The following is a 20,988-nucleotide window of genomic DNA, read 5'->3' on the forward strand; positions in this document are numbered from 1 at the left end:
AATATATCAAGTTTTTCAAACCTTAGTTGGTTTTTTCAATATCTCTATTTTTTGTTTTTTGTAGGTAGTATACATAGTGTTGTGTCTACTAAAAATATTATACTCTTATTCTTGGAAACTTACCATTATTAATTATAGGATATCTTGATTTTAGACCAATTAGAAATTTACATGCTGCCAAATCACATGATTAGCATAGAAATATGTGATTAGATATGGATAACATGACTTATGAGATGATCCCATCTCATATTAGTAGGATTACCCTACCTCGGAATAAGATGGTTTAGCTAACATGTTTTGTGATTTCCTTTTATGTCCTAAAATATTGAGCTAGCAAAATCATTTTGTCCATGATGACAGGAATTGTTGGATTTGAAGGAATGAATAGGTTATGTGAGTATAGGATTATCTGAAGAATTTTTTGAAGTATTTGAAGATAAGTGCATATTACGTTGGCATAGAGTCCAATGCAGATGAAGCCTCCAAGAGGTAGCCAGAGGATGAACTTTGCAGTATATGTTGGGTATATATTATTTTTTCACGCTTTGCTATAATGCTTCACAGTTAAAAAGTTGGAGTTTAGTATGTCATAAATAATTACCTCGATTTTTCAGGAGGAATACAAGGATAATGAAGAACCAACTATTCTAGGATCTGTCCAGATTCACCACTTGGATAGCATCCAAAAATGACTATTATTGGAAAAACTATGCCCTATTTACAAGAAAACAACTTTGAATGTATAAATCCTAGAAGGCAATGAAAGTACAGATTGAATACATAATTCCTTGAAACGAAATTGACTTTAAATAGGCTAGAATATTTTTTTAAATGATGGTTGTCCAAATCATTATTTAGTAATTCATTGTCACTTGTTGTAAAATATATTGAAGATGACACATGCATCTCACTAAATTATTTAACAGACGATGTACATATTGGTTGTTTTGGTCCATGTGCTATTTTTTTAGTGTCCTTGAACTTGCACTTATTTAGCTTAACCTTTGTTGTCCCTTCCTTTTGGAACATAGGGTAGGATTTCAAATAAATTGCTTGTTTCATTTCTTTTGAAGACAATTTGATTTCAATCTGAAGGTGACCTTATTCCTTGAAGTCCCTTTGGATTGTATGAAATATTATTATTGTTCGATGGGCTATTTCTTATTTCCCTATTCCAAATATTGTAACGTGGTTATGTTTTATTATTTGGAGGATAATTTTATCATTTGAGGTTATTTTGATTTCTACAAGTTATCTACAACCTGATTTTTTTAACATGTAACTTAGTTGGAATGATTATGCCTAAGCTTTTCCTGAAGGTCGAATATTAAGTTTCTAAGGTGTCTTTTTTTATGGTGACATTTTATTTGCTTTCTTTATATAGATCATCTATGTTGGGTGTGTGTTATATTATTTCCATGACTAGCAACACATGCCCAAGAATATTTTTGTGGACCTAAGAATGGGGGAAGGACTCATAGGTGGTGGGAAAACCTACCCATGGTCTTGTTCATGGGTTTTGCACATGGTTTTGGGCATGTTGGTTTTCTGCCCATAGTATTTTGTAGATCCGGTCAAGGGAACTACATTTAGGTTCTAATACAGGGTTATGGATTTGGGCTTATGAATGCTTCAACATGTATATATATATATATATATATATATATATATATATATAGATATATATATATATATATATATATATATATATATATATATATATATATATATTGTAACATTGAAAGGAATATAATGAAAATTGAATCTAGTAGTCCTAGTTTTGTGATTTAGGGGAAAATATCTGTGTATATTTTCTTATGTTCTTGCCATTGTTTATTTTTCTGTTTTTAAGAATTAGTTTGCAAGTAATTTTTGTACAGGGTTAAAACCTACATTTGTATCTGACTTGTTTCAGCTTCAAGGGAATGCCTTTACTGCAGAGGGATTTTTCTCAGGCTTGTGGTAGACCCTGTTACAATGGGAGATCTGCAAGATCAATTCTTGTAGTGAAAGAAGATGGAGACCAGTGGAAAGATATATAGAGAGCAATTCAATGGACAAATTTTTGAGCTATGGAAGATAAAAATGGAGGTTCTATTGGTGGGTAAAGATCAGTGGATTGTGGTATATCTGGGGACTAAACCAATGACAATGTTAACAAAAGATTGGGCGAAGTTGGATTGGAAGGAAAAGAGAACAATATAGTTGTGTATCTCATATTCAATATTGTTGAATGTATCAGGGGAAGCTACGATGAAGGATTTTTGGGACATGTTAGGGAATTTGCCAATCTAAATCTCTAGTGGACAAACTGTTGTGGAAAAAGATGTATAACATGAGAATGAAAGATGGAGACTTGGTAACAGAGAATTTGAACACCTTTAATACTATCGTAAGCCAATTGTTATCTATTTATCTAAAAAATTTAGACAAAGATACGTGCATCAATTTGTTGTGTTCTCTACTAGATTCGTGGGATAGTTTGGTTTTTACTATGGGTAGCAATACAACTACCTTGAAGTTTGATGAAATAGTCTCATCCTTTGTCAAACAATATGAGATGGAAAAATATGAAGACTCAGAATGGAGATGCCTTTTCTGTAAGAGGACGGCCTTAGAAAAAAACAAAAATAAGTCCTCGAGTGGGAGATCTAAATCTAGACGGAGATCTAAATCTCTAGGGAAACCTATAAAGGTATGTTGGAAATGTGGAAAAGAAGGGTACTACAAAAAATATTGTAAATCTAAAAATCCTGAGAAAGGAAATGGATCTGATGATGCTCCTTTTGTAGAGGAAAAAACCACCTCAGATGAAGGGGAGATGAGTACTTGGCTTCTTCTTTAAGTACACATGTATATCATGAGGCATGGTTGATTAACTCAGGTGCATCCTTTCATTTCACTCCCCATAGGATTGGTTTTGTGAGTATGAGAAATATGATGGTGGTGATGTATTCTTAGGGGACAATACGAAGGATAAAATCATCGAACATGGAAAAGTCAAGCTAAAACTGCAAGTTGGAAGGGTTAGGACACTTCCTAGTGTTCTAGATATTCCTGCATTGGCCAGAAATTTGATTTCTGTAAGCAAGATGGATGATACAGGTTTAAAAACAACGTTCGAGGAAGATAATTGCAAGATGGTTTGAGGAGCATTGATATTGATGTGGGGAGTTTAGATAGGAACTTTTTACAAGCTTCTGGGTAGCACTGTTATTGATGGGTGCAACAATTATGTGCCTCCTAAAAGTGGAGAAGAACATCTAGTGGTCTCTCGAGAAAAGGCCATGATATGGTATCAAAGGCTTGGACATATTGGAGAGAAGGGCGTTTGAATACTGCATGGTAATGGTATGGTAGAAGGTATTTCTAATTTCTCTATGGGTTTTGATTTCTATGAACATTGTGTATATGTTAAGTAGAATCGGGTGAGTTTCCCCTCGGGTGCTAAGAGGGTGAAAGGGATATTAGAGTTTGTGCACAATGATGTGTTTGGACCTGTGTTGGTTCCATCACTAGGTAAGTCTGTTTACTATGTCTCATTTATAGATGACTTATCGAGGAATACATGGATATATTTACTCAGGAAGAAATATGAAGTCTTTGACAGGTTTAAAGAATTTAAGGCTATGCTGGAAAATCAGGCAGAGAAGAAGATTAAGGTGTTGGGGAAAGATAATGGTGGAGAGTTTTGCAAGAACGAATTTGAAGAGTTCTAATCAATCTTAAAGTGAAACAATTTTCCTCATTTTTCACATTAAGGTTTTAAAGGGTTGTTTGAAATCAACATTATAAGTCAAAATTCTGGTTTCTAAAAGAACATATTATACTAGGACTCATCCTGACCCACAACCTGCTACAATTTTTGATGATCCTAATAGAATTTTAAGAAAACCTAAAAAGCTAGAAAGTCAAGGAAGGGTTAATCAGTTAAAAAAATCAAATTCACTTCCTAAAGACTTATCGAGGATATTCAATTTGACTTATCATTTGAGCATTCTTTGTTTCGTACCAAATCTAAAAATTCAGTCTATGATACTGTAATAGATCCCAATTTTATTCAATTTATTGAATCAAAGAAGGATACTATACATCCTGATTTAGATCAACATGTTTTGGATACTTTTGACAAACTTGATGAGTTAACCTCCACTTTGATAAGGCATATAGACGAAGCCTATTTTCAACAGTCAGTTGAATTAGCTGCCCTAACTGCTGCTACCCCTGAACACTCTACAGTATCTTCAGAAACTGTAAATATAGCCTCATTCAGTACCACCTCACCTATAATATCCACCACAGTTCATTCCACAAAGCCATTCATACCTAAACTTCCTCTCCAACCTAACTTCTCAAGTTCATCTTCAAGCAACACTACTTCACCTCCCAGTCAAGCTAAAATTGTAGCCATGGCAGACAGATATGCACCTTTGGCCTTACAAGCTCCTTTACATGCTATGCCACAGGATTACCAAAGTAAAATTTTGCAGTTTGATGGTACTGGTCAGTATATTGCTCAACAACATGTAAATAAAATGACAGATTATTTTGAGTTACATGAAGTTGATGAGGCTGATGTACAAATGAGATTATTTGCACAAACACTAGCAGGAGATGTTAAAAAGTGGTTTAAATCTTTACCTCCTAACCATATTGCTGATCTAGCTTCTTTCCACCAATTGTTCATAAATAGGTGGGAAAGAAAGAAAAACCCTCTCCATATATTATCTAAATATGAGAACATAAGGAGATCTCCTAGTGAATTTGTCCAGGATTACTATACTAGGTTTAACAACATTTACAATGCAATTCCAGTGAATATTGGACCCCCACCGGACCTTGCCCTGATTAAATTTCTAGATGGTTTTGATGCTGACATGTCCTATCAATTAGGAGAAAGAAACCCTGCAACTTTAGAACAAATGCAGAGTGATGCAGTTAGTGTAGAAGCTAACTTATTGGCTAAAAGAGTCAGGATGAGGAATGAGAGGAGAGTTACCATTAAAGAAGAACCATCCACTTCATATGTTAAGATAGATAGTTTAGCTAAAAGTGTAGAAAGGCTAATGGATAGGTTAGAGAATATGGAAAGAAAGCCTCAGTGGGAAAATCAACAAGGACCCCAAATTAGGAACCCCAACTTTAGAAAAAATCCTAATACTGGAAAATCAAGAGAATTTGTACCCAATCAATAGGTTAGACCACCTTTCCAAGAAAATTATGTTGAAAGTTCACAACAACATGAAGAAGACCAGGACACCTAGATAAACTTGATGGGAGTAAACAATGAGGATTCCATTTTTCTTACTCAGGAAGAATAGGAATTGTACATGTTACAACAATTAAAATTAGAGTATGGGGAGTCCTTTGACTACAAACAAGGCTATGAATCTGCTATCTACGAAGTTCATAAATAATATAACCTTAGAAGAAAAACAAACACAGAAGTTCCTCCTAAGAAATAAGCCCAAACCCAAACTAAGAAAATAGTGGAAGCTCTTGTGACCAAGATCCTACAAATTCTACCTAGAGGAGCTCGAGAGGTTTCTAGCCCAAAGATTGTGGACATAACATCAACTACAACTCAAACTTCAACTACACCTGAAACTTCAAATGTAACTCAAACTGTTCCAAACAAGAAAATTGAAAACAAAATAGTTGGCATACAAACTGAATTACCTAGTGCTGACAGAGAAGACAAGAATACACAAACCACAATTGCTAAGAATGAAATCATTCAATTAGGCAAAACTCAAATACCATTCAATATCAAAATTGAGTTAGCCAAATTGAAAATACTAGTTCCTTTAATAGAGCTGGTAAAAAATGAATCATACAAAGCACAAATCACTGAAACACTAAACATAGGTGAAGGCGAAGATGCTGTAAACCTTAATGATGATCAACCTAAGTTGTTATTTGGTCTAGAAGTAAACGGAAAACATCAACAAGGGGGTATCCTTACATTCTATATTAGCTTAAACAATTATGATAAAATCTTACATAATGCTATGTTAGATTTAGGAGCATCTCATAACCTAATGCCTAAAGCAGTCATGGAAAGGTTGAACTTATACATCACTAGACCCTACAAGGACCTATTTTCCTTTGATTCTAGTCAAGTCAAATGTCTTGGCCTAATAAAAGATCTGTGTGTAAATCTAGTCCAGTACCCAACAAAGAGTATTGCTATGGATATAGTAGTTGCTAATATCCAATCCAAGTATGGTATGTTGTTATCTTGCTCATGGGGAGCAAAGTTACAAGGGTCATTGCAATTAGACATGTCATATGCTACAATTTCTGTATTTGGTCAACAAAGAAAGATTTACATGGAGACCTTGATGAAATACATGGTAAGTAGTTCAGAAAGACCACAGAATTACCCTATTTATTTCATGCATTCTGATCTAGACTTATTTATCTTATATAATCCAGAGAATGGCAAAGATAAAATCATAGATGTAGAAGGAAAACACAAACAAATTGATAGTGAAAACATAACACATGAATCTCTGTGGCATTTAGATTTTGATGGATTTGTAAATAGATTAGGAGCAGGAGCTAGAGTATGGATCTACAATTTAGAAAATGATCATTCAAAAGGACATGCTTTCAGATTAAATTTCAAATGCACTAACAACATGGCAGAGTACAAAGCATTAGTGCTAGGCCTTCAAATTGTAAGAAAATTGGGAGCTAAAAGAGTTTCTATCATGGGAGACTCAAAACTCATTATAAAACAAGTCAAGGGTGAGTACATTACTAATAACCCTAGACTTAGTTGTTACAGAGAAACCATCCTAGACTTGATAAATTGTTTCCTTGAAACTGACTTTGCTGTCATTCCAAGAAAGAAAAACATGCAAGCTCATAGCTTAGCCACTTTTGCCAGCACATGCAGGTTACCCTTCCAGCCAAATCATCAGTACACAGTTGAGGTAAGACATAGACCAACCATACCTAATAATTTAAAGTATTGGCAAATTTTTTCACATGACAATCAAATTCGTGATTTTATGATTTCTGAAGGAGAATTTCGAAATGGTAATATAGACACTGACTGTACATCAGATTATACCATAAACAATGAAATATATGTAAATAATGTAAATAAACTAAAACCAGCTAAATTCACCAAACTAGAAATAGAAAAACTAGAGACAATTGAAATTGAGGAATTAATCAGTGATGAATCAGAAGTTTTGAACCTCAAAGACAACTTTTTTCCTAAGATATTAGCCCCACTAGAAGACCTCTTTGGCTCCAATGATGTCGCTAGAAAACCTAAAATGGAGCCTCTAAGGTCAGATATAGAAGAATGCAACATAGGAACAAAAGAAAATCCTAAGCTTATCAAGATATCCAAGACACTACCCCCAGCTGAAAAGTTGAAGTACATTAGCTTGTTTAAATAATTCCAAGATGTCTTTGCCTAGAGTTATGAAGACCTCAAGTCTTATGATACCAACATTATCTAGCATAAGATACCAATTAAAGAAGATCAGAAACCCTTTAAACAAAATCTAAGGAGAATTAACCTTGTTCTTATGCCATTAATAGAGAAAGAAGTTAAAAGGATGTATGATGCTCAGATCATAACACCCATCAAATATTTTGATTGGGTCTCTAATTTAGTCCCCACTAGAAAGAAAACAGGAGAAATCAGACTCTGTGTTGATTTCAGAAACTTGAACAAAGTATCACTGAAGGATAACTATCCCATCCCTAAAATGGATCACATTCTCCAGAGGGTAGTAGGGTCATCCAGAATTTCATTACTTGATGGATTTTTTGGATACAATCAAATCCTAGTCCAACCTGAAGATCAAGCAAAGACTGCATTCACCACTCCCTGGGGAAATTTCATGTATTTAAAAATTCCATTTGGATTAATGAATGTTGGAGAAACATTCCAAAGAGCCATGGACATAGCCTTTGCGAAGGAAATCCATGACTTTTTAGTCATTTACCTAGATGATATCACAATGTTTTCCAAGTCAGATAATGAACATCTAGATCATCTAAGAAGAGTATTCATAAAATGTAGAAAGTTTGGCATATCCTTAAATCCTAAAAAATCACTTTTTGGATTAGAAGAAGGAAAACTCCTGGGACACATAATCTCAAAAGAGGGCATTATAATTGATCCAGCTAGAACAGAAGCAATCCTAAATATTAGTCATCCTAGGAACATTAAAGAATTTCAGTCATTCTTAGGAAAAATAAATTTTCTTAAAAGATTCATTTCTAACTTAGCAGAACTAATTAGAGATTTGAATATCACGTTAAAAAAGGGTTCCACACTTAAATGGATAGTAGAGGCTAAGCAGTCTTTTGAAGCAATCAAAGAAGCCCTTACTAAAACATCTATCCTTATAAGTCCTAATTTTAACAGAGATTTCATAATTTTTTCATTTGCTTCAGAGCACACTATTGCAGTAATTGTTGTAAAAGAATGATGAGGGTTATGAACAACCCATTGCTTTCTTCGGTAAAAATTTGAGAGATGCTACACTAAAGTATAATATAATGGAAAATCAAGTTCTTTATTTAGTGAAAACCACAAAATATTTCAGATTATACATCCTATACTCTCACATAATAGCATATGTTCCAAACTCAGTGGTAAAAGACATTCTAACTCAAAATGGGCCTGATGGAAAAAGAGGCAAATGGATTGCCACCATACTAGAATATGACATTGAGATCAAGCCTACAAAATTGATTAAAGGCTAAGGTTTAGCCAAACTCATGGCTGAATCGAACTGTCGAGCCTTAGATATAAATTTCATTGCTGCTATAGATGATTAGGAAGAGATGGCAACTCCACAAATCAGTGAATCTTTTATAGATTCACCCTGGTATGTAGACATTATATTCATTTTACTCAACCTACAAGCTCCTCCTGGTTTATCTAGAACTAAAAGTATATTCCTAAAAATGAAAGCAACAAAATACTGTATCTTAGACAATGTTTTATTTTGGAAAGATCATGGTGGCATCCTATTAAATTGTTTGTTAAAAGATGAAGTTGACAAAGTCATGTAGGAATTTCATGTAGGAGATTGTGGGGGACACCTATACTAGAAAACAATTGTTGATAAGATTTTGAGGGTAGGTTTTTACTGGCCCACCCTTTTTCCAGATGTCAGAAAATATGTGACCTCCTGTCACAAATGCCAAATATTTGAAGGGAAGAAGAAACTCTTACCATTACCCCTCAAACCTATCTTAGTAGAAATTCCTTTTCAACAATGGGGTTTAGACTTTATTGGGGAAATTCACCCACCCTCCTCTGCCCAACATAAATGGATTTTGACAGCCACTGACTACTTCACCAAGTGGGTAGAAGCCATCCCTTCTAGACAAGCCACAGATTCTGTCATTATTTCATTTCTTGAGAACAACATCCTTTCTAGATTTGGGTGCCCACAAAAGCTCATCACTGATAATGCTGCTACCTTCAAATCTAAGAAAATGGTAGATTTTTGTAACCAATACCATATCACCCTAGGACATTCCACTGCCTATTACCCTCAAGGTAATGGACTTGCAGAATCTTCAAACAAAATCCTAGTCAACATCATCAAGAAGTTGTTAGAAGATAACAAGAAACCCTGGAATAAAAGGTTGGTGAATGCCCTATTGGCAAACAAAATTACTACTAAGAAATCTATTAGTACATCTCCTTTATTGAAAATAGAAACAAGAAATGATAAAAATAGAATCTAGAAATTCCAATTTTAAATTGTCATTGAATTAAAATTGTGAATTAAAATTCGAATTTAGTCTCACCAACTGCTTGGAAATAATTAATTAATTCGTTATGGATTAATTAGTTGGAGAAATCCAAGTTAGAATTCTTTCTGAAGTCATGCAATAGTTATCCCTTAAATTAAGGAGTTTATCCCTTAATTAAGGAGATAAGATCGAGTTATATTTGAGTTGTAATTAGTTAACTCAGTTTACTAAGTTAAGTCTTGTTAAATTAGCTCCAAACTATTTGAGGAATTAATTGTGAGTTATCAGTCAGTTGATGCATGCATGCACTCAACTAGTGTACTCCAGTTAAGTGAATATTCCCTCATCAGAAACTCATGCATGTCTATTATGAGAAAGACCCAGTTGAGATTAAAGACAAGGAGAGTGTACTATCAGTTGCATGTGTTTTCCTGTAAAGAAAACTCATGCATTCAGTCAAGGTAAGGTTCCTTGAGGATTGCGCAATTTTGACAGTGTGTTAGAGCAGTGTGTGAGAGTAGTGTTCCATTGGGGGTGAAGAAGATCATCCCAGAGGAGTTGCGCAAGGAATACGAGCTTGGAGGGCAGAGAGGAAGGCTTGTGAGAAGCCAAGTTTTCCTGTGAGCATCCAGGAGGATTGTACTGAGAGCTAGCTAGCTGTGAGAGCTAAGGCTTTTTATAATTCTGATGTATTTCCACCTTGTATGATAATACAAACAGTGGGGTTTTTAGCTGAGGCTTTCCCCAAAGTATCTTCATGCGTATTGTGATTTCTTCTTCTTCTGGTTATATTGTTCAGCTCTGATTCAGCTTGATCTTTAAGCTTCTGCAAATTAATAGTAGAAGTAGATTATATTATTTTGATTTGGTATATTGAATTATCGAATTAATCTACAGTCATATTTTCTACATAGTCTTAGAGTGAGATTTGTAGAGAATTTGCAGAATTTCTACATGGTATCAGAGGTAGCTAATCTATAGAGAAATTTCTACATCCTTATCAATTGGTATATGGGATGGATGTTGTTTTTCCATCCTCATTAGGAGTGTGAGTGTTGAAAATAATTTAAGAGATGCAAATAGAGCCAAATGACATCCAAAAGAGGATAAACCAAACAATTCATTTGTAGCAAACCCCAGAAGAAGTTTATATCAAATCCCGAGTAATTCAAGACAAAATCAAGAAGATTTCTGATAAGAAAACTAAAGCGGAGGATTTGTTCATAGGTGATCAAGTACTAAAATGGGATTACAAAAGGGAAGACAAAGGAAAACATGGGAAATTTGACTTTATCTGGAAAGGTCCATATATTATTTATGGTTACAGAGGAAACAATGCATTTTTCTTAAAAGAATTAGATGGGACAGACTTACAAAGTGGACCAGTCAATGGTTGGATGCTAAAACACTATTTTTCACCAGAATAATTAGTAATTCATTTGTTCTATTCACTGTAAATACCATAGCAAAGTTTGGATTGGAGTGGATGATATTCTTGTAAAGTTCAAGCCTGAAGAGGAAATCTTAAGCTTTAAAAGATATAACATCATATGTTTGAATAAAGGAGATCACAAAAATCAGTTCCGAGTAAAGCACAGTCAAGGTTCCAAGGCCACTGATCAGAAAGTTCTTGACATCTCACATGGAGATGCCATCCCCAAGTGGAGCCATTGTTAGGTTCCTATAATAATAGGGATCATAATTTTGAATTGACTATGTTAAGTCTTGTAATATTGTACATACCTTTGCTTTGTTTGAAAATGTTTTCCATATTAAAAAATGAAAAGAGGGTATGTCCTAAAAGAATAATCAAAGGACCAAAAGAAAGAAAGATAAAAAAAGATATAAAATATGAACCCCATAAAAAGAAACAAAAATAAATTTTGAAAGTGTTGCACGTTCAAATGCCACTACTCTTTGTTTACTTTTCCTCAGCAAATAAAATTGTGTGCAGCTTGTGTTGAAAATAGCAACAAGAAATGATAAAAATAGAATCCAGAAATTCCAATTTTAATTTGTCCTTGAATTAAAATTGTGAATTAAAGTCGAATTTAGTCTCACCAACTACTTGGAAATAATTAATTAATTCATTATGGATTAAGTAGTTGGAGAAATTCAAGTTAGAAGTCTTTCTGCAGTCATGCAAAAATTACCCCTTAATTAAGGAGATAAGATTGAGTTATATTTGAGTTGTAATTAGTTAGCTCAGTTAACTGAGTTAATTCCAGTTAAATTAGTTCCACATTGTTTGAGGAACTAATTGTGAGTTATTAGTTAGTTGATGCATGCATGCACTCAACCAGTGTACTCCAGATAACTGAATATTCCCTCATCAGAAACTCATGCATGTCTATTCTGAGAAAGACCCAACTGATATTAAAGTCAAGGACAGTGTACTATTAGTTGCATGTGTTTTCCTATAAAGGAAACTCATGCATGCAGTCAAGGTAAAGTTCCTTGAGGATTGCGTAGTTATGACAGTGTGTTAGAGCAGTGTTCCACTTGGTGAGGTGAGAATCATCCGCTAGGAACAGCGCAAGGAAATAAGAGCTTGGAGGGAAAAGGAGAAGGCTTGTGAGAAGCCAGGATTGCCTATGAGAATCTTTAAGGATTGTACTAAGAGTTGGCTAGTTTTTTTTTTTTTTCCACAGAAAAAAGCGAACCATCCATTAATAAAAATAGAGAGTTACAATGCATATGCAGAGCATTCTGAAAGACTCATTCTTTGCCTTAAAAAAGGTAGAAGAAAAGAGTCTCAGCTGGTTAACAAAAACCAGCTCAACATCCTCAACTGGTTGACAAAGAACCAGCGCAACAGCCTCAGCTGGAGGACAAGAAAAAATAGAAAAGAGAAAGAGACCGAAAGAAATAATATACAAAGAGGGAGGGAAATTATGATTTTCTCCCCTTTTTCTTCTCAACCTTTCGCCACTCCCCTTGAGATGGAGAGGATGAAATAAGGACAAGAGAGGAGTCCTCCACAATGCAAGGAGCGTCCTTATCTGAATCGGAGTGTTCTGGAGAATGATGTCTTTTAGCCCCACTAGTGTCCTCAAGAACTGGATTTTTCTTCGACAAAGAGGCCAACATTCCCTGAGCTGCCAAATTCTCAGATTTTGGCGACATGTGAACTTGATTGTTTGCTATGGGGGAGGAAGCCATGGCTTCGCCCCCAATTGGATCATCGTCATGATCAGGTGGAGGGTTATCTGCCTCCTCGTCTTCTGTTTCTTCTTCTAGGTTCTTTGTGTGTTGCCAGCCTCTTGGTTTTTTTGCCTGTTTCTTGTTCCTTCTACTTTCTCTTTTGACTTGAGGACAGTGATTATGGAGGTGACCTATCTGTTGACAGCCTCGGCACCTGAAGGTTGTGTTTTCGTAATCTAGTGGTTGTTTCCACTGGGAGTTGTTATGGATCAGAATGATGCTGTCAGGTAGCCCTTGACTGAGGTCAACTTCGACACAAATTCTGGCAAAAGTATGAATGCATCTAGCAATTATTTCCACATCTTTCTTGATGTATTTGCCTATTGCATTCCCCATTGCTTCAAAAACTTTGGGAAGCCAAAAATGAAGCGGGAGGTTATGTAACCTGACCCAGACCGGCATTTTGGAAACCACCATAGAGGAGGGGTCAAAACCCAGAAACCAGGGGGTCGTGAAGAGTCCTGCATTGCCCCAGAACCATGGCCCCTCATGGAGGACATGGTCTTTTCCTCAACTGAGTCGAATTTTACAATAAAAAATCCTTTGGAGCATAAATGGATGTCACAGTTTGGTGACCATGTGGAAAAGATCCAATGCCGTAAAGCATCTGTTTTAGGCCAAAAGCCATTGAATCTACAAATGACTGCCAAGGAAGAGAAATCAGCATGAAAGTTGTTTACCTCAGGCAGATCGATTGTCAAAACTGGTGTCTGCTTACTTTGCTCCACTATATAAGGACCAGGCAGATCTTGTGGAGGTGTTGGCTTGTTTGTGGCTTCCCCTTTTCCTTTGACAGCATCCTTGAACGAACCTGTGCCCTTTGAGCTAGATCCAAAACTTCCACCTCTCAGCCTCATGCTCAGAAAAATAGTTGAATCTCTCCCTATTCCATAGTGTTGCACTGTAAATTTTTCCTGTAAAACGTGTCCTGCAAAAACCAAGTTCAGCAGGCTTGCTGATATGCCTAATAATTCTTGTATTTCATCCTTTAAGTTTTTTATCAGCATCCCTGTTCTTACTTGCTTGCAGATTGAATTCCCTACCAAAGTTCTGATGAAGATTTGTATCACTTCAAGACCGGAATCCTTTATTGCTAATTTTGTTTTTTGCCTGGATCCTTCTACTAGTTGATTCTCCAGAACAGGGAGGGGAGCAGGCTTGCCATGGTCGATTCTTCAGAATTCATTTAAAGTATCTGGAGGACCTGAAAGAATCAGGGAGACCCGGGCCTCTCGCCGAAATGAGATCTTAGAGAGGGGAGTCCCGAGCATAGATTTCTTCGCAGCCGATATGGCAACCGCCCTTATCTGCGCGAAGGAGAACAGGGGAGCCCCAAACCGCAGGGAACCCAGACCCAAGCTCCCGCCCCATACTTGGTCTTCAACCAAACCTTTAAAAGACTGTCAGAAAGTGGCAGATCGGGCTCGCGGCATATCGAAGGGAGGCAGAAGAAGAGGCAGCCACATCTTTTTCCTATAGACGCAGACAATGCTGCCTAGCCAGGGCGAAACATCCGCGGAAGAGAGCACAGCTACCCCAAACTGGGCAGGGTCCGGTTGATATGAACCAAAACGCCTAGGGAAATGAGGAAAGGAGCCCAGATCTGCCCTAAGAAAAACGACCTGAGCCAAGAAGGGGGAGAAAACCTCCAGACTCTGTTTGCTTTGATTCGAACCATGATACTCCTTTCCAGCAAAGGATCCGGGCCAAAACCAAAGGGGAGAATCGAGCTCAATGAACCCAGCGACCAGGCACCAAGCCATTCCAAAACAAAGCTGTTCTTTGGGAGCAGTGGCGGCACATAATAGACCTTCTGAAACCCTAATCACTCGAACACCCGCCATCGCTTGTTGTCCCTCAAGTGACTAAGAGTTGGCTAGTTGTGGGAGCTAAGGCTTTATATAATTCCTATGTATTTCCACCTTGTATGATGATATAGATAGTGGGGTTTTTAGCTGAGGCTTTCCCAAAATTATTTTCATGTGTATTGTGCATTGATTCTTTTTCTTCTGGTTATATGTGTTTAGCTCAATCTTGCTCTATCTTTAAGCTTCCACAAAGCAAATTGATAGTAGAAGTAGATTATAGTATTTTGCTTTGGTTACATTGCATTATCGGGTTAATCTACAGTCACATTTTCTACATAGGTCTCAGAGCAAGATTTGTAGAGAATTTGCAAAATTTATACATGGTATCAGAGCCAAGTTTATTGGAGCTATGAACGGTATACGAAGAAGAGAATTCAAAGTTTGAAGTTTGGGGTTGCAGGTGAAAATTGAATTCATATCTTATTTCAATGAGATGGGACATTATGCGACTAATTGCCCATTGAAGAAGTCCAAGAAGGGATCCTCGGAAGGATCAGAAGGTGAGGCATTAACCTCTCAGTTTGAAATGGACTTTACTCTCATCACATGCATGGTGTCATCAATGATGGGTTGTGTCTGGTATCTTGACAGTGGAGCCTCATTCCACATGATCGATGATAAAAGTTTATTTCGTGCCTTGGAGGAGAAAGACCTCAAGATGCGCATAGAGATGGGTGACGACGAAAGGTATAGTGTTTCAGGAGTGGGCACTGTTTCTTTTAAGAGCGAGCATGGAGCTCCTATCACCTTGACATATGTGAAGTATGTGCCTGGACTGAAGAAGAACTTGGTATCGGTCGCGATGTTGGAGGACAAAGGCTATGATGTTGTATTCGGTAAGGGAAACGTTTTCCTTAGACACATCACCACGAAATAGGTGAAACAGATCGGTTCACAAGTTAAGAACCTATATGCTCTTGAGGTTCAAGATGCATGCAAAGCCTTGAGAAGCAAGGAAAATGTTAGAGACTTGGTGGTTGAGAGGGAGAGTAAATTACCTCTCAACATGCAGCCCCAGAAGAAGTCTCAGACAATTATGGAGGAGCCACAATTGGAGAATTAGAGAGGAGACCGAGTGAAGAGATCCACTCATGCAAATACCTCCATTAGGGGGAAATTTCAATCCAAGTGGTAATAGGGATCACATGTAGCCATACCTCCAAGTGTGAGGTGGGGTGATGTGAAGTGATAGTCCCAAGAAGGCTGAAATTGGGCAGTGTCCATTGAGAGGTCTTATCTCATGGATCATACCTTGCTATGGGAGACCAAAGTACATAGTAGCAGGAGGAATCAGTGGTATTGATGTAGTCAGAGATCAAAGTGACAAAGGCTAGAGCAGTCAGATAGTGAAGAGTGCAGAGAAGGATTGACAACAGTGCATTAAGGTAGAATCAGCAGAAGCACAAAGTTTTCAGTTGACAGAGGTAATAGCATTCAGAGACTTTGATGACAGATGCATCATACTGATTCAGGTTGGATGTTTGTTTGTTTCTGTATTTGCTGGAGCAACAACACTGGAGAGAATTGTTGCATGCATAACATTCCAAAGGTTCGCGATTGGTAACGAGTTGAATTCCTTTCTTGTTGAGAGGGAGTGTTAAAAATAGCAACAAGAAATCATAAAAATAGAATCCAAAAATTCCAATTTTAATTTGTCCTTGAATTAAAATTGCAAATTAAAATCGAATTTAGTCTCACCAGCTGCTTCGAAATAATTAATTAATTCATTATGGATTAATTAGTTGGAGAAATTCAAGTTAGAAGTCTTTCTACAGTCATGGAACAATTATCCCTTAAATTAAGGAGATAAGATTGAGTTATATTTGAGTTGTAATTAGTTAGCTCAGTTTACTGAGTTAACTCTGGTTAAATTAGTTCCAAATTGTTTGAGGAACTAATTGTGAGTTATCAGTTAGTCGATGCATGCATGCACTCAACCAGTGTACTCCAGATAACTGAAGATACCCTCATCAGAAACTCATGCATGTCTATTTTGAGAAAGACCCAGTTGAGATTAAAGTCAAGGATAGTGTACTATTAGTTTCATGTGTTTTCCTATAAAGGAAACTCATGCATACAGTTAAGGTAAGGTTCCTTGAGGATTGCACAGTTCTGACAATGTGTTAGAGCAACGTTCCACTTGATGAGGTGAGAATCATCCACTAGGAACAGTGCAAGGAAATAGGAGCTTGGAGGGCAGAGGAGAAGGCTTGTGAGAAGCTAGGATTGCTTGTGAGCATCTATGAGGATTGTACTGAGAGCTAGCTATTTGTGAGAGCTAAGGCTTTGTATAATTCCTATGCATTTCCACCTTCTATGATAATAAAGATAGTGGGGTTTTTAGTTGAGGCTTTCCCCAAAGTATTTTCGTGTGTATTGTGCACTAATTCTTCTTCTTCTGGTTATATGTGTTCAACTCAATCTTGCTCTATCTTTAAGCTTCTGCAAATCAAATTGATAGTAAAAGTAAATTATAGTATTTTGCTTTGGTTATATTGCATTATCGGGTTAATCTATAGTCAGATTTTCTACATAGGTCTCAGAGCGAGATTTGTAGAATTTCTACAACTTGTCCAAAATGCCACAATTCATGATGATCATTCAATTTAATCTTGATTATCCATGCTTTTGAATTTCATGTCATGATAGTTAGTGAACAAAGATCTGACCAAACCATTTAATATTGGCAGATCATTAGTTGGGTAGAGAATTAAAATGAGCTCATAAGTTTAATTTGAGCCATTGGAATACATAATGTTAGAAATGAGTTAGTTTGCTTATCAAAAGAAAATAAAGGGGCCAGCAAGCTCAAATGCACCCAATAAAGGAAAGAAAAATGTTAGGATAAATTGAAGGGTAGGTAGAATACTTTCCAAAAATTATAAGCATCATTATGTTTATCAAAAAAATATCATTTTAACCCTTGCCATGTGAAAATTCCTTCCCTTTGTCTAAAATCCCTTTCCTATGTGAGAACTATTTCCCTTTGCTAAAATCCCTTTCCCCTTATCCTAACCCATTCCCCCCTTAAAAACCCATGTCCATTATTAAAAGTCCCCTTCCCTTTACTATCTCCACGTGATTCAAATAAAACATGCAAAACCCATTTTTGCACGGTTAAAAGAAATATATCGGGCCCCAATACCCTTTCCCCCCCACTTAATACATTTCCTCACCATTATAGTGTTAACCCCCCACTGTATTAGTCCAACCCCACATCTTTGAAAACCACCGTACACCACCCGATCAATGATCACATCCAACGGTCCACGGCCATTATCGCATCCCCCTATGTCTGATGTTTAAAGCTATTGAGGGGTTGCGAAATGGGTGGTTTCACCCATCCCCTCCCCTGCCACATGGCGCCACCAGAGTTTATCACATCTCCCAGCCCCAAACCACCGTACCACCTTTGGCGGTGCGATAATCTGCCAAAACCGCCTCCCAACACTATGCGATAAACCACCACACCATGCCATTAACCGCCGCGCTATGTTAAATCCCGCCATTTCCCAAAGGACGTAAAATAACAAAAACCCTGAGAATTCATTATTTCACCATTGTTGTTGAAATTGTGAGAAAAGACCAAAAGCCATCACCAACCCGAAATAGAGTCCTTGTTGCCGCCTGGACCCCTCTACAATCAAAATTCATTGTTTTCTAGGTAATTCTAGTACTCTTCTCCATCAATTGAACACAAAAATTGATAAATTGACCAAAGTAATGGCTTCTCAGAGTGTTCTAAATGTAAACCCTCTTCAACCTCCAGTAGCAAATGTCGAACACCTATGCTTGGCCGATAAAGACTTCAAATCGTTGACACTGTGACAAATTCCAACCTCTTGGAGCACCACTGCTGTAGCCATGACAAATTTATTGACCAGGGAGATGATATTCATCTCTGGGAGTCTAACCTGCCCAAGTATGCCTTTCCACAGACCTACCAATGCCCTGAACTCTTTAGACTGTGCCAAATATTAATATGTTAATCCATAGGATTATAAACCCCAAGATTAATAGTATAAACCCTAGGATTATAAACCCTAATATCATAAACCCAATATTATAAACCTTAATATTAAACCCCAATTTTTCAATATCAGAATGAGACATTCAATAAATTGGAATGTAATGTAACATTGAGATAATGATTGTCATATTTATTATCACATTGAGGCAACACTTGTCACATTGAGGCAATGTTTGTCACAATGCAATGTTGGATGGATTTATATAACATTCCAACATCACAATATTAAACCCTAATATTAAATAAAATATTATAAACCCTAACATTATAAAACTCAATATTATAAACCCAAAAATTAATATATGAAACCCTATGATTATAAACCCTAATATTAATATTATAAACCCTAGGATTAATTTAATAAATTTTAAGATTATAAACCCTAATATTAATAAGTTCAATCCTAAGGTCAATATATTAAACCCCAACTTTATAAACCATAATATTAGTATTATAAACCCTAGAATTAATAGTATAAACCCTAGGAAAAGAAAATGAATTATTATTTGGTTTCAACAATTTTAATAATAGTTTGATAATATTAAGATTAATAATAATAAGATTAAAGTTTAAGATTTGTTAATAAGGTAAGTAATAATTTTTAATAACTTTATTTAATAAAATTAATAATAAGGATTAGAGTTTAAAGTTATTAATTAAATTTAATAACTTTATTGATAGTGTTTAATAATAAGGTTTAGTAGCTCCCAGTGGGGCAATTCAACTAGTGATGGTCGTGTAAATGAAGTATCATGTTCAGGGAGGTTCAATATTCAAATCCCCCCAACTGACCTATGCATGCAAAAGGGGCACATGTATGCACCTAGGATTTATAGTTGTAGCAGTCAGAATTGATCCAGACTTATATAGGTTCAAAACATAATACAGATATAAACATAAACACAAAGATGCAACAAAAATAAAAATTCATTTCATTAAATATACAAGAATTGAAATATTCTTATATACAGAATGGAAATAAACTAGCTTGGGTGATGGTAACGTTATCTCTGAGAAGAGATGTGGTAGCTACATGCACCTGAACTATGTTACAATGAGGCTTGAATTCCTATTTATTATTGAGAAATAATGGGAAAACCTAAACATCCAAAAACCTAACCCTAGGAAATGAGGCACCAAAACTATGGGCCGCGTTTGGGTAAATTGGTACATCAAATTCCGAGGGTCGTAACTTTGGCATACGATCTTCGTTTGACGTGCATGATAACTCATTAGAAATATCTATTTGAGGACTACAAATTTCGACTAAAAATGTCAAATAAAGCCTCTTGTTTTCGTAGTTTTCCAAAAAAAATGTCATTTAGAGCCTCAAAACGGCTCTGGAGGTTCAAGACCCAAAAAACTGCCAAAAATAGTAAAGTATGCTACAGTTAATGAAATTGAAAAACTAAAATACATAATAGTGGGGGTCCAAGTCGAATAGGTGAGTAGCCATGAATATTCGCCTGGATCAGTCCTCCCCCCTTAGGAAGAAATGTTCCCTATTGCGTTGAGCCTCCTTAAGATGGGTAAAATTTTGCTCAGCTTGGTCCTTGGTGAGGCACTTGCCTTGGTGCAGGGGTTGGACATATTTGACAACCCGATATAGTTGGATCTTCTATTGACGAGTGTCCTTGATCTTTGTATCCATGATCGTATCAGTCATGGCTTGTTTGATACAAATTGAGTTGAGATTTATTAGTGTCAGCTGCTTAGTAATGTCTGATGTATCCAACAATGGGGGAAAGTATGGCTACAGTCGGTCCCCATTGAATAATGGGTGTAGGCCAAGGAATGGTCGAATGTTTAGCTCAAAATAATATTCTTGCACAACCTTGGTAATGGTGTAAGTCCCATATCAGAGTGGTTTGAGCTTTTGATGGGCTCCAGTAAGGTGTTCTTTCTGCAAATGAAACCAAAATTTATCGCCCAGTTGGAGCTTGTGTGGAACCCAATGTTGATCATGACACTACTTGTACTTAGTGTTGGCTCTATCCGATATGTCATGGACATACTGGCGGATTTGCTGAATGCACTCAATGAAATTGTTAGTCATGTCAACTTTAGACTAGACATGAGATGAACCTGCCTGAGTAGTTGCAAATGGTATGGCCACATCAATGGGGCATAGTGGCTAGA

Source organism: Pinus tabuliformis, chromosome 1_1 (assembly GCF_031772625.1).
Source record: "Pinus tabuliformis cultivar Carrire ecotype Pingquan chromosome 1_1, CPIR1, whole genome shotgun sequence".
NCBI classification, from domain to species: Eukaryota; Viridiplantae; Streptophyta; class Pinopsida; order Pinales; family Pinaceae; genus Pinus; species Pinus tabuliformis.